At 43.3% G+C, this 23,558-nt stretch overlaps 2 pseudogenes across 1 annotated transcript; one reads left to right on the top strand and one right to left on the bottom strand.

Moving 5' to 3' along the window:
* LOC146578140 (uncharacterized) overlaps positions 1–13,508 on the bottom strand; it is a 105,561-nt pseudogene extending 92,053 nt beyond the window's left edge.
* Positions 13,509–20,232: 6,724 nt separating this feature from the next.
* On the top strand, positions 20,233–22,748 carry LOC146578139 (uncharacterized; annotated as a pseudogene). Its single transcript, XR_014891327.1, has 3 exons — positions 20,233–20,287; positions 20,531–20,847; positions 21,528–22,748. The product of XR_014891327.1 is annotated as an uncharacterized LOC146578139 (transcript).
* The last annotated feature ends 810 nt before the right edge of the window (positions 22,749–23,558 follow it).

Here is a 23,558-nt window from a genome sequence, read left to right as displayed (position 1 = left end):
TTCGACACCTGTGCTGTAAGGTCTCTGATGGAGCTCTGTGATTGGTGGATTGTCCAAACTAAATTAAGTGATAATGATCCAAATTTGACACTGAGCTTTGTTTTTAGCTACAAAGTTTATATCTTCATTCTTTTCCCTCTGCTTGAGGCCTGAAGCCATTCAAAGGTGGGAGATCACTCCACTGCACTGCAGACAGATTTCAGACCTTCATGAATTCTTTCTAAGGCCTGATGTGGCTTTGCTTCCATCTACATGACACATTTATTCACACCTTATGAACCAATCAGGAGCCTCCTGCCTGTCCCCACAGACGCCTCATTAATAAAAGGAAATCAGTGTTTCTATGAGCCGACGAGCTGAACTCAGACTTTAACTTAGAGCTGGATCTTCGACGTGAACGACGCGAGCCGTGGGTTGTTTTTTTCTTTCTCTCACCCTCTCTCAATCAAGCTGCCCATCATCGAGTGCTTTCATGCTGAAACTTCTACATCTGGTTCTAGTGCACAAACATGAACCTGAACTGAAATGTAACACCTCAAACTGTCCAGCAGCTTTGTGTCTCCACATCTCTGCTGGATGGACTCACCCACTGAAGCCAGGACTAAGTGTGGAGCTGTTTGTGGAAAACGTCCTGTATTGCCATCACATGACACAGAGGGGTCCACAGTGGGTGGCACCGGTGACACGGGTAAGCTCACAGTCACTGGGAGGCTGAGTGTGGAGTCAGTGTTGCTGTGGTTTGTGTGTGTGGAGATGAAACACACCTGTGTGTGCTGTTACCCATCACATCTGTTTGACCGCTGTCACAATGAGCTGACCTCTGCTCCTCCTGCTGTCTCTCACTGGACTAACTTTGTTAGCTGGAAAACAATCGTGTCCACAAAATGTTTCCTTACAAGGTGAAGAAAGTTTCATTTAAACCAAATCATGGATTTTATTGTGAAAAATCTTCAAACATGTCAGAGTGGTATAGACGTGTTGCTTTGTGAATTTTCCCACAGACGTTGCTCCTGTGCTTCCACAGCTGTCACGCAGACACATTACCGACTTCATGTCCAACAAAGGCTGCCAGATTTGTACTTTTCCACGTCCACATCCATAAATGTGACTTTTCAAATTAAAAGCAGCACTTCCTGTTTCCATGTAGAAAATGTAAAACCACGTGGAAGCTTTAAACATTGTTTGTGACGCTGTTGACGTCTCATTTTCAGTCTGACATGTTTTATACTCATGTATGTCTTGTTTGTGATGAAGCTTCATCCTGTTTTCTGTGTTTGATCTGATTGTTTATCAGCTGACTACAGCTCACGTGACCATCCACCATGTTTCCTCCAACCTGTGATCAGACTGGTGCTCCACCTGGTGCTGCAATAATGCCAAATAATTAGCAACTCTATAAATAGAAGGTAGTTATGCAAAATCACTCAGTAGGATGTTTGTTCTAATTTGCTATGAGCTCAGAGCGCATAGAAAATAAAACTAATAGGCTATAAAGAGTGATATGAACATAGTTAGAACTTACCGGAATGAAAATGTCTGGAGCACCAACAGATATTTGGAGATGGAAGAGAACTGCACGTCAGCTCGTCTCACAGCTGCTCTCCAGGCTAGCCGCCTCATGTTGCTTCCAGGTTGGGAAAGAATGAAAAGATAAACCATTTCCAACCTTATTCTCTTGCCGGTCGTGTGATCGAACATTGCAGCCGACCACACAGCAAATACAAACCGTGGCTGTTGTGTGTGACTTCGCTCCCTTTTCACTTGCGCTAGACCCCAAAAATGGCGGATCGGGCCAAAATCCTTTCCACGCCCACCCCCGTGACATCACGCTCCAAAGCCCTAAATTCAGGATGGTATCGACGATACTGATCCGATACGATACTTTGTACATAAACTTATTTTATTTATTGTATCTCAAATTATAGCATCATAATGATTACAGGGCATCAGATTACTTGTTCTTATCACTTAATAATCCAGAGTTCATCATATAGAAATAAAAAAACTGAAGTTGTGCTATTTGAACACGTTGCCTGCCTGCAGCACTAAAGGACTCTGTGAGAGACGTCTGTCTCGCCCTAGCAGCACCTGTCCCTGTCCTCCTCTTCAGTTCGCCTCAACATACGCTCGTCATATTCTGTGATATGATTTACTCTGAGGTGTTTGACACGGTTAGTGATGTTGCCACAACCATACATGCCAACCCTCCCGATTTTTCCGGGAGAATCCCGAATTTCAGTGCCCCTCCCGAAAACCTCCCGGAGCCACCATTCTCCTGAATTTCTCCCGATATTCCACCCGGACAACAAAATTGAAAAACCATATCGCAGAATTCATAGCGCGGCCAGCCAATTCCAGTTTCCACCAATGGCGGCAGCGACTTAGTTTTAATATCACTCTTGTTTCTCTTTCTTGTTTGCAAAAAACTTTTAACACGTTTTCAGGTGAGAATGTAGCTGTGTGAACTTCAAATATCTGAGCCGACCGACACATCGTCTTCAAAGCCCCGCGGTCTTTCACTACTCGGGTTAAACATGATATATAAGTCACTTTGATAACTTAAAAATGTTATTGTTTGGCTTTTTCAGTGTTTTATTTGTTCGTGAGTAAATCGGTTTGGCTGAGATTAAAGTTATTAGATTAGATTCAATTAAATTTAACTTTTTTAATCCATCAGGTCTGACGTCACTAGCCATGTCTGGGCCTAAACTCCGCTGCAGGTCCATATATCAATCTGTCTGTATATCAGTGATGTTGGAGACACAAAGCTGAGTGCAGAGTTTAAAAAGCTGTTCTCCATTGTAGAGACAAAAGGTCTCTAACTTGTCCTTTAACCTCATGTGTTCTCCCTGGTAGAAGCAAATACATAAAAAATAAGGCTTTTATGAAAACACTGCATAAAAATAGCCTCTGTTAAAAGTACTAAAGTTAGAGTTCAGAGTTGAATATTAGATTAAATAAATTTTATTCAAAGTTTGATTAGCAGAAATGTCAGCATGTAGCACAGAGCTACAGTTAAGAGTCTGAGTGAGTCGCACAGGTCTGAATGTACCTTAAAAGCTCTTTATAATTGTAGGAGCCATTCTTGGGTTAATACCTTATGTGGTCACTAGAGGTCACCTTTTTCTGTTTTGATTATGTAATGTAAAGGTATTTAAGGTAGACGCACGTAATCGGCGTCAGGTGTGTCATTGAGAAGGCAAACAGTTTGTGACCGTTGTGCTGTTATGCTATGTCGATACGGAATAAAGACCAAAAAGGACAAGATACATACTGCTGGATTTATTGGACTGTGAACTTAATTCATGCATACCAGTGACATCGCGTCACCCCCGTTAACGACCACCTCAGTGGCTTCAAGCGTAGGCTTAGCCTCTACAATAATAATTAGACATTACATTGGGGACGGCTGTAGCTCAGAGCGGGTCATCTACTGATTGGAAGGTTGGTGGTTCAATCCCTGGCTCCCCCTACTCTGCATGCCAAATATTCTTGGGCAAGATATTAACACCAAGTTTTCTCTGGTGCATCCATCGCAGTATGAATGTGTGTGAATGGTAGTTAGTAAGCACTTAAAGCATAGAAACAGTGCTTGTGTGAATGTGGCACGTGTTGAGAGTAGCAAGGTGATACATAAGAATCAGCCCGATTATAATTGATTATTTTAACTTGTTTGATCTGCTGCTCACAACAATCAAGCACAAGCAGACATTTTGAATTTTCATAGTTTTACAGCTTTTCTTGCAGATACAAACCTTACTTATTCATAGTACACAAAGTAATTTAGCAATAAACTTTTAAAGGCAGAAAACCTTCTTTTTTCACTTTATGCTATAGAAACTTCAGGTTTTTAAGACTAAAGATGAGCTATTTTTCTGTCATTTGATTTCTGACAGTTTAAAGAGTCGTGCTGACAGATTTCTGTCATTGTGACTTTTTCTTCATCATGTAGAAAAACAGTTAAATATGTGACTCCTTCACAGTGACAGGAAGTTCCACTGGTCCGGCCCATTAAGGTCAAAGGGGGCTGTCTGTCGCCCCCCATGTAAAGTCAGTGTGACGCCCCTGGTGTGAATCATGGATAACAGGAACTGTTAACGCTCTAGCATAGCATCAATATATAGAAGAGCAAGCATGCCCGGTCACTGACGACACATGCTAGCTGTGCCTTCATTAGCAGTTAGCATTAGCCATGCTAGCTTCCTGTTACTGTGTTCATGTGCTACGTGCTGATTGTCGCTGCAGTGATATTTGATGCTCCACAAGCTGACAGGCTAACAGTCCTCTTTACTCGTTAGTGTAGTAAAGTGTAATGTAGTAATTGGCTATTTTGCACACACACATGGGGCCTTGGAGGCCAGCTGCATCAATCAGAGCCTGGTGGGTTGGGCTGCTGCATTCATTCACCCCATTGCTGCTGCCTTCCTAAAGCCCCCCCACACACACATACACACAATTTTTACAACACTCCAGTTTGAGTGTCATTATATTTTAGCAGTTTCTGAGTTGAGGAGAATAACAAGACATTTAACATTCGATGTAGCCTCATTGTTGAGTATTAAGCACAGATGAAATAAAGACGTTTAAACTGAAGAATATCTGAGCGGATGGTGCAAACAGCAAACAGCTGCTGCTGAAGACGCTGCAGTCCACAGACAGTGACACACAGACAGGTCGGCTGCAGTAACACTTTAATACAGGACAGCATCAACAGTAAGTCCATCACATGGTGACAGAGTTATCACAGTACAGTCACAGGAACACGGTTACAACATGACAGCAGCTGCTGAGCCAGGCTCCCTGCATCATCCAGAGAAATAAAAGCAAACTATAAAGTGAGGCTGGAGCCGACAGCACTGATGCTTTTCTCTGTCACATGTCAGTCTCTTTGGATTTCACACTGCTGAGTTTAAAGACGTATGAAATGAGCCTCCACCCTCTGCTGCTCCCTGAGCTCAGCTCACGTCTGTCATTAGGCCAGTGCAGCAGCTGACTGCATGTTAGAGGCTGAAGGTGTTTTTCCTGTTAGTGATATTCAGTCACATTCCTGCTCTGTGTGTGCGTCTCTGTAACAGTGACATTCGTGTCCCTGCAGTGCTGATAAATCAGGATGTTTAAGGAGCTGAAGTCAGCAGAAACAGACTGAGCAGCTCAGTCTCACTGTTACATTCACTTTGTCACAATATTCAACTTTAAGGACACTTTCAGCAGACCTGAGGGAAATCCCAGAGATAACACTGTGTCAGGCTGCACACGAGCCGAAGGCAGCTTTTAAAAAGGCTTTTCTACATTAAAGAACAGACAATGACTTACACAGAGGGACATCATCATTAGGCCTGCTCAGTCTGAAAGTTTGCTCACAAACAAGTCAACGCTGTGAAACTTTCACCTGTTTTTTTTTCCTCGAGTTTTCTTTCTCTCTCCATTAAAACCAAACTGCCGTAAAATTAGAGACAGTTTATTTGCTAAAACATGAGTGATTATGTCCTGGTGTGTTATTTTCAGACTTGGGGAAAATTCTGAGAATTAGAGAAAAATAATAACAAAACGAGGCTAAGAGCATCCATTCATGCAGGGATTACCATGGCAACAGAGTCCTCTTCTTCAGACAACACTCACGTGTTAAGTATCAGCAGCTAGACGGACTGAAAGCATAAACACTTCAGTTTGAAAATAGATTCCTTTGGTTTGGTGTGTGTGTGTGTGTGTGTGTGTGTGTGTGTGTGTGTGTGTGTGTGTTTTAGAGAGTACATTTTAAAAGACTTACTGAAAACAAACACTGTGTTTCTTGAAAGTAGCGAAGCTGCACAGCAGAGAACGATTTGTAAAGTTAAACACAGACGGCTAAGTGTTTGAGTCTGTTTCGTACGGCGCTTGCTGTTTCACGGTGCATCACAGGATAATTGTCGTACAGTCACGACGCTACAGATAGAGACACAAAGCAAAGGAAACAAAGCAGCACTCGAGCTATGCTACAAAGAAATATCAGGCTCACTGCTGCTGAGTCAGCGTTGAAGCTGCCTGCTCTGGATCAGCTCTAATGGCACTTTGTTTCAGAGTCAGCATGTGGCCTGTTGGTTCATATTCTACATCATTGAGTCGCTGTGATTGTAAAGTGCATATGATACAACTGTCACAGATACTGTGCAAACCAAGCCAGCTGTTCAATTCTAAAGCTTTATTTGTCCTCATGGTGGACAGCACCTCCACCTCCTGCTGACTGTTACAGCCACGGAGCAGCTCCTTCATCCCCACAGTCACTCTGTGCAGTGCACACACACACATCGCTGCTCCCACCACACCAGTTCTTTTTCACACCAGAGAGTGAAATCGCCGTCACTCCCAGACTGCACGTGAGACGTTATCATCTGTGCAGCAAAAAGATTTAAGCAGCTGCTTTTCTATTGTTCATGTCGACAGACGCATCAAATAAATCAAATGTACACTCTGACGATCATGAGTGGGTTTGTTTCCTTTCTTTTTTCACAGAGAGTAGTGAGAAACAAGTCTGAGCATGACTCTGTTTGTGCCCGTTCAGCCATGACTCAGCAGCTAAAGCAGGGGTGTCCAACATACGGCCAGCGGGCCGCATCAGGCCCTGATACACGTTCATATGTCAGTTATTATTAATGATTAATGTGGAGCTGAATCTTTAGCCCTGCTGGTCTCCATGCAGACAGAGGTGGGACCATGCAGCCAATCACATGCTAAGACAGACTGGGTCACACCATTATGCTAAAGAAAGACAGCAAGTTTAGTCTTTTTAACAGAGGCTATTTTTTTAAAGTTAGAGTTCAGAGTTGAATATTAGATTAAATAAAGTTAATACAAAGTGTCTCTGAAATACAGAGATGCAGAAATGTGAGCATGTAGCACACCCATATGGAAAAACATTAGAAAAACTTATAAAAGACTTGCATCAGATTTGGCCTACTTCATATCATATAAGGCACGTTTCATTTATATAATTTTTCAAGGGATCTTATATTTGTTTTCACTCTTGTATGCTTTTCATACAAGTTTCACACAAGACAGATACAAACTTTATAAGATTTATATAGATCTTTTCCATATGGGCAGAGCCGCGGCTCAGAGTCTGACTGAGTATCAATGAGTCTCACAGGCTGAATGTGCGTTTAAAGCCATTTATAAATATAATTACTGCATGTGGTCTGACATGTAAAGTCAGTGTGACACCCCTGCTCTAAATCATGGACTACAGGAACCATTAACACTCCAGCATAGCATCAGTTTATAGCATAGCAAGCATGCCCAGTGACGACACACGCTAGCCATGCCTTCATTAGCATTAATGTTAGCCATGCTAGTTGCCTGTTACTGACTGTGTTCATGTGCAACACGCTGATAGTTGCTGCAGTGATATTTGATGCTCCACAAACACTGATTTGATTGGCTAACATTGGTCTGTACTGTTAGTGGAGTAAATTCAGTCTGTTCGTGAACGTGTGCAGAGTCTTTTGACAACAGTGTCATTTAGTTTTGGTGATAGTGGATGAGAAACAGTTTCACTGTTTGCTAAAAGAGCTGCACCGTTTGGTGGGGGCAGATCAAACGTGTGCTTTAAACTTACTGCACTTCTGATTGGATCTTGTTTACTGACAGAGGTGTTTAGTTATCGTCTTGTTTTCATCATAAAAGTCAGTGAAACTACTGTGAGTCCTGCCTGTGAGTACAAACATGCTAAACAAGTACCTCCCTTAAAACATGACCCATGAAAACTGTAGATATAAGAGGAAAACTGCAGTGAATCAAACACTGTGATTATCTTTAAAGACAAACCACTAAAAGAAAACAGTTTCCACCCTTTACATGTAATCTCAGCATAATCACTTATCCTCACAGCCACAGTGAGTGTTTGTGTATTTAGCTGTAAGTGAAAAATGTCACATCACACATTAAATGAAAGCTGTTATATGAAAAAAAAAAAATCCCAAAGCAAAATAAAAACCAAATGAATGAAAACATCAAATAAGTTTCTGTTTAAACTCAGAGGCAGGAGTTTCAGGTCAGAGGTCGGTGTTTACAGCATCATCAAGATTAAAGAGAGAAACAGAAACATGAGAGAAGACCCAAAATCAAAAATACCAGAAGAGACATAGGCGGAGCAAACCGCCTCTCGCCAGCATTCAGTGTTGGAGCTGCAGGTGAGAAACAGGAGACAGGTGTGAGACATGATCTGATCCCTGCTTTCTACAAAGTCTCATCACCAATATCTTCATAAAAGAAAATGTCAGAGGAAGGTTTCCAGCACCATGTTGCATTTATGCCTTGAAGGATTAAGACAGTTCTGAAGTTAAAAGTGGGCCAACCCAGTGCTAACAAGGTGTACCTAACAACACGAGCAGTGAGTGTAGATTGTTGAGAACAACTGTGTAATAATTGTAAGTCATTATTACACTAATTGTCCTATAACTCCTAGTACCTCAGCCTCATGTGTGCAGACGTTTTATCCAAGGGCCTTCATACTCCTTTAAATTCTCTTTAATATTAATTTCTTTCTTGATCAAATTAAATAATCAAGGGGCTGTAACTGAAAGAACAATGCTCCAAGTGTCCTGCAGTGCACCCCCTACCCCCCTTAAGCAAGCAGTTTGGTGACAGGAAAAGAACCACGCGCAGCCATCTGAGAGGCCGGCTGAGGTGAGGGGACGTGGACAGGACAAAAGACACGCTGGGGAAGAGAGCCAGGGAATAATAATTACTAATGATTCAATGCAGAGAGGTGTCTAAACACAGAGTGAGTGACGAAGAAACATTCAGTGCATCATGGGAATCCCCCAGCAGCCTAGACTGCAGCGTAACCAAGGTAACTGTAGTTGTGATTTGGCGCTGTATAAGGATCAGAGAGAAAGGATTGTGGACGACTCTACAAACTCACCCTCTGGATCAATTATCAGCTGGATGGTGTTGATGGTGTCAGCGTTCTCAGTGGGAGTCTTCCACTGGTGCATTTCTGTGTCGATGGCCAGACACTCATATATTCCACTCTCAGTCACATTCTGCAGAGCCGAGGACAAATTTCCATTGTTCATCCTTCTATCCATCAGATGCATGCGGCTCCTTGAAGGTGGATACTTGTTGGCTTGATGAGACGTCTTGCTCTGGTACAAAAGCACTTCTACTGGCTTCACGTCAATTCTCCTCCACACCACAGCCGCGATGGGATAATCTTTATGAACTTGACACGGCAGAACGACATCCTGTCCACGCACAGCTCTGATGATTGTCAGGTCTGCAGGAGACGAGACAAAACAGGACAGAGAGTGTTGGTATCACTGAGACTGGGAATCATTGTTTCAAGTACCTTTAATGACAAACAGTCCCACACACACACACACACACACACACAAGCATTTATGTTTTGTTGTGAATAAAATATTGGCTCATGTGATTTGAAAGTCTTTCAGTTTTCATCTGCTGGGCCTTGGATTGTAAACTGCAGAGTGGATTGATCACTGATCAGTGTTTGTGCGTCTAAAGGTTGATACATAAATAGTGCAGTCAGTGTTTGACTGTCCACAGAGTCTTAAGTTCAGGTAACTTAAATAGCAGATGGAATCTGAAGTGGATTACTCATCCGCCCGGCGATGCATCAAGTAGGGTCTAAAAGCTCCTTTTGCTGCTGAGTGATGTCTCCCAGGAAAAAAGTTATATGTAGACCTTGTTGTTCGAGAAGATAAAAGGAAAAAAAGTTGTTTTTAAAAAAATTATAGTTATTATTATTATCATTTAAATCTTGTGTGGCTGTTGTAGCAAGCACACTCATGGTCTGAATGCTTTGCTGTGCCAAACACAGGAGCCTTCAGCAGAGGAGACCTGCTGTACGCTCCTCTTGTGAAACTTTTTATTGTATTTTATGATTCACATCACTGTCACAGTGGGTAAAGGCCAAGTTAGTGAAAGACAGGAGGATGTCACATGATTAAATGTCAACAACTTGATTGGATCTCCAAGGGTGAGCAGGTATAAAAGTGAGGTGTAGAAGAGATTCGGGGTTCTTACATTTTGTCTTCTGACTTCCGGTGTTGCTGTCACTTGGTGTTTGCTCTCTTTGTGGTGGAGCATCACATTCTGTTCCTGTTACAACACACACAGTGGTAGTGAGGGCCAAATGAAACTTTCTGAAGCTCAAGTTGAAAAAGGGTTCATTACTCGAGGCTTTCCAACACCTTTTTGGTGACATCTGGTGGCCAAACTTATGAAAGGAGGATTGAATCTACAACTTCTTCATTATGACTGTACACTTAACAGAGCCGAGCTGACAGCTTCTGTTTAACGTTATGTTAAAGTTCTGTCACTGTACATTTCAGACCCGGGGGCAGAATTGCTGATGGCCTGGTTGTTATTTAGCAACAAGCAGAGCGTCCTCTTTTCCTCGCTGGCTCCATGACGACTCTCATTACCACACACACTGGTTCACTATCGCTCGCACAGAGACACCAAAGCTGAAGCAGAACTTGATGACTGATCACTAACTCTGTTCAGATGAACCAAGCCTCGGCACAGTGTTCCTGAAGCATTGCATGAATTATTTTGACACGTGCTCGAGCTTCAGTGGTGCTTTTGTGTAGCTTGCCTGCGTAGCCAATTCAGTAAAAAACTTATAGAAAAACTTCTTATTTCATAGTGTAATCTTGACGTGCTTCATCTGGAGCACACTCTCTGTGTATTCACTTGCTAATTATTGTCAGTAATCACTTATTGTGTCTTGAGGGTTTTGCTAGCTTGGCTCTTAGCCGACTCGCTAGCAGCATGGCCTCTTCACCTGTCCCTCCTGCACTGTCCTGCTCATTGTGTCAGATGTTTAGTTACTCCTCAGCCTTCTTAAGCAGTAATGACACTTGAAATAAATGTAGCCTGTTTGCAGCTCACTGAATTGGAGACTCGGCTTCACACCATTGAAAAACCTGCAGCTAGACAGCCGGGCAAACAGGGTGACTGTGTGATGGTGAGGAAGAAGCATAGTCATAAACAGATGCCTCAGAACACCACCAACCTGTTCATGTGTCTGACCATTCCCCCCCTCTGCAACACCCCCTGGGATCAAACTCTGGTAATTGGCAGTTCTTTTCTGAGACATGTAAATGGAGTTGTTCTTATATGCTGTTTTTCTACTCTGAGCACATTTAAGTTAGAAGCCGTAGTCAATTGTCTTCCAGGGGCCAGAGCAGGTGCCATTGTGCATGGAACTTTGCCGAAACAATGTTGGACTCGTCGTTTTCTCTGGTCCCCTCCCCAATCGTCCAGGAGTGACCCAAAAAGCCCTGCAATGTCTCCAGAATTATGTAGTGGATTGAGGTGAAACACATGTAGTGTGGATGTCAAAGAAGAGGAGTCTGTTGAGAAATTCACCTCAGCTATCACAGATTATTTTTCTTAAATGTTTAACATGACATTATCACATTCCTTTAAAGTTTTCAAGTTGATTTTAAGTTTAAGTGTAAAGTTTGTCTTTAATTTCTCGAGAGTATGAAAGCTGGTTGAGATGACACTCAGCACAGGTGTAGAGCAGGTGGAGCAGAGGAAGAAAGTGTCACGTCGACTCTCAGGGATGATTTTTAATGATTTTTTTAATATGATCCAATCAGGCTGCTTGTATGTGTGCGCGCGCCCCTATGTTTGGTATGTGAACGCGCGTCCACGTTTGTGATCAGCGCAGGAGAAAAGACTTGTGCGGCGGACGAGAGGCGGGTGTCTCCACCGCGGCTCACAATCACGGCTCACTGTCCCGCGGTCCCGTGAAGCCTGAAGAGACGAATTAATTTAGCGCTGGGACTGGAACTAGTGTTCTAGTTTGTGTTTATCACGGACTCTTTAGGGCGCTGCACACTCGCTCTCTCAGCACATTCGCGCTCAGAAAGAAGCGCGAATCGTTAAAGCAGACTAACGTGGAAACAGGTGAAGAGACGAAGGTAAGCGATACGGTTCGTCACTGTGAAATCCAGCTTCATGGCTTTAACACTGAACAAATCCGGTCCGCACAGGCTCAGAGACAGACTTCATCCTTTTACTTTAACTGTACATGAAACATGAAGCTGAGACAGGAGCTCAGTGTCACAGCTGGAACAACATCAGCTGACATTAAAGAAAAGCAGACATTTGTTCCCTGATAGCAAAGATGGAGATGGAGAGCGTGAGGGAACTACAGAGAGGAGGACACGGGCTGCCCTGTGATTACACTCCACACAGTATCATTAACACTAATGAAAAGATAAAGTAATAAGTTACTGTAGCTCTCAGTTACAGCCTCATGTTTACTCCACATCCGTCTCTTTTCAGACATCAGCAGGAGGGAGGACGACCCCCCAGTGTGAGGACGACCCCCACCACATGAATGGGGGACAGGAGGCGCAGCTTCCAGCCCAGCCGGTAGGAAAGTCCTCCTCAACTTCTCTGTAACTATGGACTCTGCCTGTTGCCATGCGTGCAGGCGTTTCGGTCCACAGTGATGTCAGTCAGTGCTTTTTAAAGATGTGCAGGGTGTGAAATCTCCTGTTTGATTGTTAAATGTTCGTTCACTTTGTTTGTGCTCCAAATAAATTCACTTCATAGATGAAACAGTTCAATGTTGCCTCTGGTTTTGGTTCTGTGCCCCCATGAAAAAACACCCAGAGCCCACCCTGGTAAATCTGGCGTGGAAACGCCACTGCTGTCAAAATGTGTCTTCATGTATCAAATGTTGTATATAAAAATGCTCTTTCCACTCATTTTCATGTCCTTTTTCTGCACACTGAAATCTCAGGCAATGCTTAAACATGAATATATCCAAAACTATAAAGATGAGAGCCTCAAATCACTGCTTTTACTTCTCATGCGCTTGAATCAGGATCTGTCATTTAGCACAGAGACTTCAAACAATCAAGCGGTCCTTCCAAATCTGATATTCGAGCACACGGTAATAAAAACACTTGACATGTGGAAGATAATTAGCGCCGATGTCTGAATCTTCACAGAAATGCAAAAATAAACACGTAGAATAGAAAAGAAAACAGCAGATTTTTGGTCACATAAGAGAAGAAAACGCTGTTTTCATTTTCTTTCCAACATCAGAAGAGTCTAAATGATGCACGCGTGTAGAAACAGACACATATACCTGTGCATGAACACTGCTGTGCAGACAAAACACAGGATTTCCATCTTTCTCATGCAAACACTCACCTACAGAAGTTGTAAACAGGCAGAGAAGAATCAAAGCCAGCAAAGCTTTAGTGGACATGTTGGTGTTCTCAGCAGTGGAGGTGACGCTGCTCAGAGCTCCTTCTTCCTCTTGGGTTTGGGTGATGTGAGCAGGACACAGGGGTACAGACCTTTATATACTTGTGCATGTGTGTGTTGACAGCAGTCACATGCTCATGATGCATCTATCCATCACTGTCACACTCACTGTTCCCACCAGCACATCCACCCAGCTGAGCAGCTGCATGCATGTGTGCACATTCACACATGCAGCTGCTCAGAGTGACGTCAGGCTGCAGGTCAGTAACCATGGTTACAGGCGACGCTCTGAAACTTATGATCAAAGATGTCAGGTTATTGTTTCCATGCAGAATCAAGACTGAAGTCAAACAAATCCACTGTATGTCTAGATAGTGTGTTAGTGTCGTTTCCATAGTAACACTGACTATAAAAACAAAGGCGATCCATCAGTCCAGATCAATAATGTGAGCTCATTTAAGCGCACATGTATGTATTCAGAGAGGTTGATGTACTCGGTCCACCGATGGCTACTGACATCTAGTGGACATTTGATGACATTACATCAACAGTTTGTGTGAAATGAATAAAATGCAGATGTACTCTAGAAATAAAATACTGCAGAACTAAATAGAACACATTAATTCACACAAGGGGAAGTCATGTGACTGTGATGACAGATCAGCGCCATCAGAACACTGACTGATCTGCAGTCTGTGGCATGAAACAGTCATTCATCACTTAGCTCTCTGTAACCTGATGGAGTCAGTGTGTAAAACAAGGTGATGCAAAGATCTGGATGGAGCAGAAGAAGAGCAGACGCAGAGTTTCAAAGGCGCCATCATGGCTCAATAATATCAAAATAATACAAATAATAACAAGTGGCAGGTTAGCCTTCTTAGACTGTGAGATTTCCATCAGTAATGGGGGACGTCTACAACCTGACGTGTACCGTAAACCTACGCATACGGATCAGTATTTAAGGTTTGACTCTCATCATCCACTGGAGCACAAACGGGGTGTCATCAGGATGCTACAACACAGAGAAGAAGAACAGCACATCATAAATCTGATTATGGAAATTTTGTGTGAAAACTCCAAGAAGTTTGAACTTTTCCATAGAAACTTTAGTAAATGAGGCCCACACAGGTGATGACTTCATGCCTGCTGATCGCTAATCTGGAAATAAAGAGGAAGAGTTAGACGGAGCCGTGGTGCAGCAGGGAGATGAGCGCTGTCATGAAGTGTGACTGCTTCCAGCCTGCAGTCAAACTCCACCTTCAGGATGTTTCAACAGACCCACACCTGTTGACCATCGCACCATGAAGCTGCCTCCATTTAGAGCAGTCACGTACTCTGAGCGCCTTCTCGTCGGGTCTCCTTCGCCTCATCGTGTTTCCCATAAAGGAGGAGGAGGCCTCTTTGTTGTTCTGGTTCTCTCCTTACATTTAACCTTGCACCATCCTCAGCGTCCTTGTCTCCTCCCTCCTCGTGTCTCAGGTGAAGCTGCCACAGAAACTTGCCGAGCTTGTGGGATTCATCTGAGCAGAGCCTTGAACTCAGACTCTCCTGTCTTCTTGTCACACAAGCCTAGTTAAATAAAGTTTTTTTGTCCTCATGTGAACAAACTGAGTGTGTGTGTTGAAAGCAGCTGCTGTGTGTGTGTGTTTCACTTCTTGTTGCATACTAAAACACACACACTCTCTTTCAGTTCAGTTTAGTGTGTGCAGCCAAACATCACGGCAGACTGCCACAGAGTTCAGCTTCCTCATAGTTTCACACGTCATAAGCCTTCGCATCACTTCCTGTCCTCACAGGAAGCTAAACACAGACGGAGGAGACACTCTGTCTCTCACAGTAAGGAACGCAGCGTTTGTCAGAGCAACACATGCTCTTAAAAAAACAAAATCAGTGTTTCCAACTGTTTCTCAGTGTTTCACAATAAAAGCCTTGTTAGTACAAAACTGTCCAGCAGCTATTAGGAGGGCCTTTAACTTGAAATGGATGGAAGAGGAAGCAGAAAAGGTCAGCCAGCTTCAGCGGTCCGAGGTCAAAGGTCATGTGAATGAAGAAATGTTGTTCATACTTATTTATATACTTATAGGTTATTTTTTTCTGTCTGAACTGGCAGGAAGTCCTCTGTGAGAAGCAGGAAGTCCCACTTTTGTTGTTTTTGGTGACTTTCAGAAATCTTCCAGCCGCTATAAAGTAAAGTGATGCAGGTAACATCGCTGTGGCAGATGGAGGGCTCCGCTTTCAAATTAACATGACATCAAATATGAAAAGACATCTGTGTAAAGAAGGATGTAAAACATGGACAAAGATCTGCAGGCACCTACTGTTATGTGATTATTATTAAGAGCAGCTAATATGGGATAAAGGTCCTCTTTCCTTATAGTCCCTGTTAAAAATCTGTTGATAAAAATTAATAATCTTTTAAATGGTTGAATGTTTTCAATAAAATAAAAACTATGAATCAGTTAAACAGCTAAGAGAGGTGGGTGAAATAAAGGCTTTTAGTCTGAGGCAGCATGAAAGTGATTTATTAGAGAAAGTTTTAAATCATGATTAAAGCACTGATGGACGGGGAGCTTTGTGTGAGCACACCTGCAGGGACGAGGCTGCTGGCTGGAAGTTATTACTGAGGCTGGTCATAGAGATCAATCAGAGAGACGATCTGGATAAATATCAGCACTTATTCATTCAGTTTTATTAACATAGCATCAAATCACAGCAACAGTTGCCTTCATGCACTTTACATTGTAAAGACTCTACAATTACACTGTTACAGTTAAAGCTGCTGTATCTAACGATCTGTCTGAGTTGTTGCTTTTTTGTGATCAGCATGGAAACACGTCTATGGAGAGGAAATCCAGCTGCTGACGGTCACATCTGCATCATTTTAGCTACAGTGTATGTTTCAGTGTCAGAACTGAAGGTGGAGCTTTGTGTGCGTCAGGGTGAGGCTGCAGCAGCCGCCTCCAACCGAGTAAAGAGATTCAGACTCAGCAGCTCTGATCATTCATTGGAGTCAGCACAGAGTGTGGAGACATCTAGTGGTGGTGGAGAGAAGTGCAATCAAAGCTCTGCTGGCAAATGTAGTTACTGTAAGATCACTGATGGAGCTCTGTGATTGGTGGATTGTCCAAACTGAACTCAGTGGTAACGTTTCCTCGTCCTCTGATGAACAATGGAAGGACGGATCAGCAGATCAGCAGTCAGGATGTCGTGACACGAGTACTGGATCCAAATTTGATGTTCTTTTCTCTGACCAATGAAATCTGACCTGGAATTTGGGAAAAGTCTTGGAAAGTTGTTTTCTTGCATTAAGGATTCTGCTCACAGACTGGGTGACCTTTGACCTTTAACCCCTGAGCTTTGTATTGAGCTACAAAGTTCATACCCTGCTTCTTTTTCCAGTTGAAAATATTGCAAAAGTTAATTTCCACAGCAGAGCCTGACACAGCGCTCCACACCTTCACCTTCATCACATTTGTGCTTCCTGAAGTCCAGCTGCTTCCTAAACTTCCAGACTTCTAACTCAAAGAGAGGAGATCACTCCACTGCACTGCAGACAGATTTCAGACCTTCATGAATTCCTTCTAAAGCCTGATGTGGCTTTGCTTCCAGCTACATGACACATTTATTCACACCTTATGAACCAATCAGGAGCCTCCTACCTGTTCCCACAGACGCCTCATTAATAAAAGGAAATCAGTGTTTCTATGAGCCGAGGAGCTGAACTCAGACTTTTCACTCATACCACGTCTTATTTCTTCCTTTTGTAACAAGTGTCACCTGGCAGTTTGTTGCTCTCTGCCAGGTGATTGGCTGAAGAGCTTTGAAAAGGTAGTAGGTGTGTGGGGTGAGGTCTGTGGAAAAAACCAGAGGCGATGAATTCACTCGAGTGCGAGTGGGTATATTGTGGTGTGACCACGAGTTTTAATAGAAGAATTGATCAAATCCTAGATCGACTGCAAATTGATCAGTATTGTAGGTATATTGACGTCTTGTTTTAGTTTTGTGATTTTGAATGGTTTAATAAAACTGATATTTTATTGGGTAACATTTCAATCGATAATGTTGTTTGTGTTTTTCAGCTGTCCTGTCTCTGCCTCTCAGTTTTCCGTTCTTTTGATTGATTTGTAACTTTGTGTTGGTTAGTCCGTCCAGCCGTAAGGGCGGTTGATGATTGAGTGAGTTGTGTAAGGGCGGACTAACCTCCCTTTTTGTTTTTTGCTTATTTGTTTGTGCCACTTCCCTTTATCTCCCAGATTGCAGGTCATGCATAGCGCTGATTCCCAGCTGTGCTGAGACTCAAATTGTTTGCAGTGCATACCCGCAGGTAAATCGATTGCAGTGTCTCTAAACAGGGTGTGACGGTTTGCAGTGTTGTGTTATTTTTCACCGTTTGTGTGGTAAGTGTCATGTGCAGCTGGGATATCAGCAGGATGTGTTGCAAGGCCTGTCTGGAAATAACTGGGAAATTGTATGTTTTACTAATGTAATAAATAAATGATCAATTTATTTCCTTGCCCCTCCTACCTCCTACCTTGTCCTCGGTTACACTTTATTGTATTTATTTATTTTACCTTCACACAGTTTATTCAGGTGTAACAGTGATTTTATTTCTTTATGTAGATATTTTATATTCTGTAACTGAAATTGTCCACGTTTGATCTTTACCTCAAAGTGACACATGGACTCTGTCTGTGTCCTCAGTTTCCCAGCATGCCTCAGCTGTGGAGCTGTATGAGGGAGAGTTGTTTGTCCTGCTGCCCTGTGAGTTTCCCACTTTTGAACTGGACAGCCCCACAGTGGTGTGGAGTCGCTCCGACCTCAGTCCTCCAACCGTCCACCAGCTTCAAGGAGACAAACTGAAAGATCCAAACCAGCGTTACAGCGGCCGAACATCCATGAAGACTGACGCTCTGGAAACTGGAGAGCTCAGCCTGAACCTGACCAACCTTCAACTGTCTGACAGCGCCACCTACACCTGCTCTGTCAGATCATTTAGACTGAGAATGGAGACTGAGAGATGTCCCACTGCAGGTCAAAGGTCAACATCAAACCAAAACTCTGCTGTAGACAATCACAAATTGAGAAATTGATCTATAATGTTGATGTAATGTTGGATCTAAGCTGGGTTTTCTGAGCTTTGGTTCCACAATGGCATGTTTAAAAACACTGGGAACACTCCAGTCTGAAGAAAAGCACTGAAAAGATTTACAACCCAAGGACCAATAGTGTCAAAGACTTTGCTACAAAGCTTTGAGGGGAGAATATCTGAGGGAACTGAAGACGGCTTCTTTTTATCTACCAGGGTCACCATATCATCAAATGTCACAGGTGTAAAAGTAGACCAGGAGTGAGATGCCAGAACAAGAAAGCTTTGGGGAGATTTGTCATTGATTGTTTTGATCTTATCAACAGAAAATCAGACTTTTGTTGCTGTCTGCTTTATAGGTGAGGCAGCTCGAGACACAACAGTCAAACAAAACTTTTCTGATATGAACTGTTAAATGGGTTCAAATATTGAGGGTGAGCACAAAAACAACAATTGGTCCAGAAGAGTTGGTCAAACAATGATTTAATGAATACACGCAGTGTGGGAGATGAACACTGTAAAACATTCAGCATCGATCTCGCCCCAAAATTACACATGCAACTGTCTTATAGCATCAGGGAATATTTTCTGACGCCTCCTCTTACGTCAAACAGATACAATACAGACGTAAGTTTCAAACCACAAATGTTCTGTTGACTTTTGACACATGGGAAAAGAACATTTTCTCCGTCTGTAGGCCAGGTGCATTCTGTTGACGTCTAACTTTTCGCTTATCTCCTGAAAACATGAAAAATTGTGTCTGCCACTCTTACCCAAAACATGAACTTAACTACTGTGTGTGTGTGTGTGTGTGTGTGTGTGTGTGTGTGTGTGTGTGTGTCGACCTCACTCGAACTCTGACTTATGAAAAGAGAGGCCAATTCTCATGTGGATAATAACCGAACTGAAAGTATGTATGTAATAGGTTGACTGCACCTGTAATACAAGTTTTAACGTAAGGCCAACAGCTTCAATAAATGCTTTGATGAAATGATAATTAATGTAATGGTAATGATGACGGTTATGAAATCATCAGTAAAATATTTCCCTGATCTCCACACTCCCGCTTTTGACCTCTTGACCACAAGAGGTCACCATACGTTGCGCTGTGTCACTCCTCGACCCACTCAGCTGCCTCCATGTCCATCAATGGCATCATGGGCCCGGGTCACCGTTCCCAGGTCCACTGCCCTCGCTCTGACCCTCTCTACCCGTCCTCTGGCCGAGGGACTGAGACAACACCCTCTGAGACATGAGACAAAAACAAACACCTTTCCCTACTACGCCTCCCTCACTTATTATGTTCCTCAATTGGTCTCTTAATTATTCAAACTTGGTTCAAGCTATCATGTTTGGGACTCTCTAATCAAAAGCGAGCCTGACTTATGGCCTTGGCTCCCTATTTCGTCTGCCTTCAACAACGGTGGGAGTGAAGCTCCCGTGGAATGTGCTCTCTGTCTCCTCTACTATCAGACAACAAGGTCCTGACTCTCTGAAAACAGTATTTCTTATAACTCAGCAGTATAATGCATCATAAACAATATCATTCATACACAATAAATCAGCAGTCTAATGTAATGCAAATCAGTTTAACAAATGTAATCGTTATCACCTTCTTCTAAGTCAGGAGAATAATGCAAACTAAGACTACATAATAATTTCACAATCATTAATCAGGGGTATAACGTGGCATAAGATAATATAATAATCTCACAGAACCTAGAAAAATCAGAGCAGCCATTTTCACCATTTCATTTAAGGAGAGCATGAGATCTCTGAGAGAGCCTGTGCACTTCCACTTTAGTTTTCTTCCATAGTCATTCAGCTTTGTGACACATTCTCCTTAAGTTTAAAATAGACGCGTTTATCCAACGGCGTGTCCTCAAGTGAATTTCAAAAAAGGCGCAGTTATGGTCTCTCAAACGGACATCCTCCTCAGACACGTTGCTAATGCTGAAGCCCAAAGTAAAGAGCCGTGTGAGGCATGGCCGACTGTGGAGGCTCAGTCTGTCTGTTCTTCTGCTCTTCATCCAACACGTCTGCAGCACTTTACAGGACGCTGCAGACTAGTTACCAAAGAACGAGTCAGGAACACATCAGGAACAAACTGAGACACAATCTGACTGAGACTAGAAGACAATGAGGGGACAGGGAGGTCATGTGACCACCACAGCTGATGGATCATGGTGTCTTTTGTTGTCCTCTCAGTTTACAAGGTGGAGGTGGATTCAGGGGTGGAGTCTGTCCTGCTGCCTTGTAAAGCCACACTTCAGCTGCTTAAAGACGTTAGAGTGGAGTGGAAGGACATGAAAGACAGGAAGGTCCACGTGTATGAGAACAGCTCTGACAAGAATAAAGAACAGGATGAAGTTTACAGAAATCGAACGAAGATGAATGAAGACCCGCTGACAACTGGAGACCTCAGTCTGAGCCTGAGAGAGAGAGAGACACAAACACCTACACCTGCACCATTAGCAGGGAGGGAAACATCCTGCTGAAGAAACAAGTGCTGCTTACTGTCAGAGGTCAGTGCTGTAGATACAGGTTAAAGGTCAAACTCATTGTGACGGTAGGATCATTATCTCCATCCATTTAATCCATAGATCCTGTTTGATGTCTGTTTGTAATAATGACAAACTGGAAACAGAACTTTACGATTGTTTCTTTAACCGCTATGGACCTGGCGTCCACATGTTTGGACATCACATTTTGGGACGTCTAGACCAAAATACAAAAATTTGCTCCACGAGGGCCTGATATCCACTAACGAGGACATTATACTGCTGCTGTTCTATCAAAAATTAAAACGAATGTCCTCTCATGTGGATCTCATTTTTCTCAGAGACAAAAATCAGGTAAAAAAAAAAATCTGGAAATTCTCGGTTTTTGCATTCTTCAGGTCCCAATCAGCCCAAATAGCAAAGAGAATTTAAAAATGCATGCCATGTAGGAGTTCGGGTCTTAGGAGGTTAAATATAATATTTATTGGAGCATTAAGACAGTTATTTGGAGCACCTTTGGCTGAATGATCATTTTTACATCCACGCAGCAGCTGACAGGAGAAACAATCCCATCAGACTGTGATCAGCTCAGCAGCTGCTTCTAATGTGCTGTGCTTTGTTACCTTCTGCTCTGCTTCAGCTTTCTCCGCAACTGTGACACCTGCTGCTGTTTGTACACCTCATGCTGTTTGCTGTTCTCTCAGAGTGTCGGGTGGAGGTGGAGGAGGGGGAGGGGGCGGAGTCTGTCCGGCTGCCCTTCAGAACCACAGCTCAGCTGCCTGAAGACACTCGGGTGGAGTGGTGGCACCGTCCTGAGAAGCCTGACAAACAGGAGCGGCATCACAGAGACCGAGTGAAAGAAAGACGAGCGTGTGAAAAGCGGACGGTTCAGCCTGACCCTTAAACGCCCCACAGAGAGCCAGATACAGCTGTGTGGCCTGGAGCCAGGAAACATCATCGGGGTCGTGCTGTTCACAGTTACAGGTGTTTGTTCACTGTCACTTGGTTCTCTCTGCTTTCACTTATTATTTTATGGTGTTTGTGTGAAGCTGCCTGCAGGGAGAGATCAGCACATCAGGAACAGAAGCAGCTCCGTTGACTCCTCTGATGGCTGAAGTTTGATCTGTGTGTTCTTTGGTTATTGATCAGTGATGTCAGAGTGGAGCCGGTGTGATGGTATCAATTATACTGGAAACGCTTCATTTTCTCCTACTGATCAGTTTGTGTCGTTACTCTGTACTCATGTCCTGTTTAAAGCTTTGTGAGTGTCAGGTGAGCAGTGAGCATGAGTGGGAGCCGTGGACGCTGCTGCAGGAAGGCTGCGTGTCATTTATTTGTGTGAGTTTAATCCAGTAAAGCTAATAAAGAGCCACTCAGACGTTGTTTGTGAGTCTTTCAGGTGATTCAGTTTTCACCTGCAGCTCAGCTGTTATTACGGCAACAGCATGACGATGATGAAAGGAGGATTAGACATCAGTCTGTAGTTAGCTAACACAGCTAACACACAAACTCCTGCAGCTTCCTCACCGGCTGGTACCAACGAGTCTCACCTGTGAGGTGGACCGTTACCTCCTCCTGGACCTCAGGGACACAGCAGGACTCCCCTCAGTTACTACGTTCACTCATGAAAACGTCTTTAGCTGATTCTACATTAGAAAATGATTTTAAGAATAAATGCAGTCGTGAGTATGTGTTTAAACCAGCTGGTAGACAAACAGCTTTTTGCAGCTACAGTATAATTACCTGTGTGGGTCCAGTGACAGGACATCCTCACCTGGAGGTGCGTGACAGAAACCACAGCAGAGACCTCTGTGTTTAAGAAGTGGACGGTTGGATATTTTGTGGCTTCCTCTCACTGAATGTGCCAAAAACTAAAGACAGGATTATGGATTTTAGGAAGTCTTCTTATAAGTCATCACCTACAATTATTAAAGCTGCTGGTCTCCAGTTGAAAGTTGAATGTGTTGTGTCTTTCTGCATCGCTGCCTTGTTTGGCAACACGACTGAAGAACAGCTTTTGGATTGCCAGCAAACTCTCAGGGTGATGGCAAGACAGACTTTTAGCCATTTATACCAAACATGCTGAGGAAGGCTCGTGTTAATTTCTTTAACCATCTACTTCACAGTCAGTTTGACTGAAACCTTTACACGTGCCTGCACAGCACACCTAAATATAGGAGGTCATTAGCCAGACTGACGGCATGCTTAGGTGCAAACCCCGGAGTCAAACACATGTAATTAAATGTAAGTGTTCAGAATACTGCGCTTCTATTGCACCATGTTCATTCACTCATCAGCTGTTAAATCATGACTCTAATGGCTGAACTACCACTTCAGCATGCAGTCAGTCCTTCTAATGACCTCATTTCAGGACGCCGACCCTCGAGTGCTGGAGTGACGAGTGGACACAGCAGAGTGAGACGTTCACTCTGAGGCTGTCAGCAGTCTAACACGGTGCACTACTTCCCTCTTGTGGCAAAGTTGCACAATTACACCTCCATTAAATATCTAAAAGCACCACTCTGTGTGGTGACTGAAAATCTTCTCATGAATGGATCTGTCTTTTGTTCAGAACTACAGCTCCCAGCATGCTTTTCTGCCCCTGTCATCTTAGTGTAACAGCTAACAATCCCAAAACTGACTGAATTTAAAGAGAAGCTGCTGAGATCCTGAAGCTGTTTCAGGCTGTGAGCGGCGCGTGAAGCAGGTTGAGGAGGAGCTCCCACAGGAACATC

The sequence above is a fragment of the Mchenga conophoros genome, linkage group LG3 (genome assembly GCF_057382185.1).
Source record: "Mchenga conophoros isolate Kocher_MC1m ecotype Shallow Benthic linkage group LG3, M_conophoros_male_GT1.1, whole genome shotgun sequence".
Classification (NCBI taxonomy): Eukaryota; Metazoa; Chordata; class Actinopteri; order Cichliformes; family Cichlidae; genus Mchenga; species Mchenga conophoros.
This window is presented reverse-complemented; position numbering and strand designations above follow the sequence as displayed.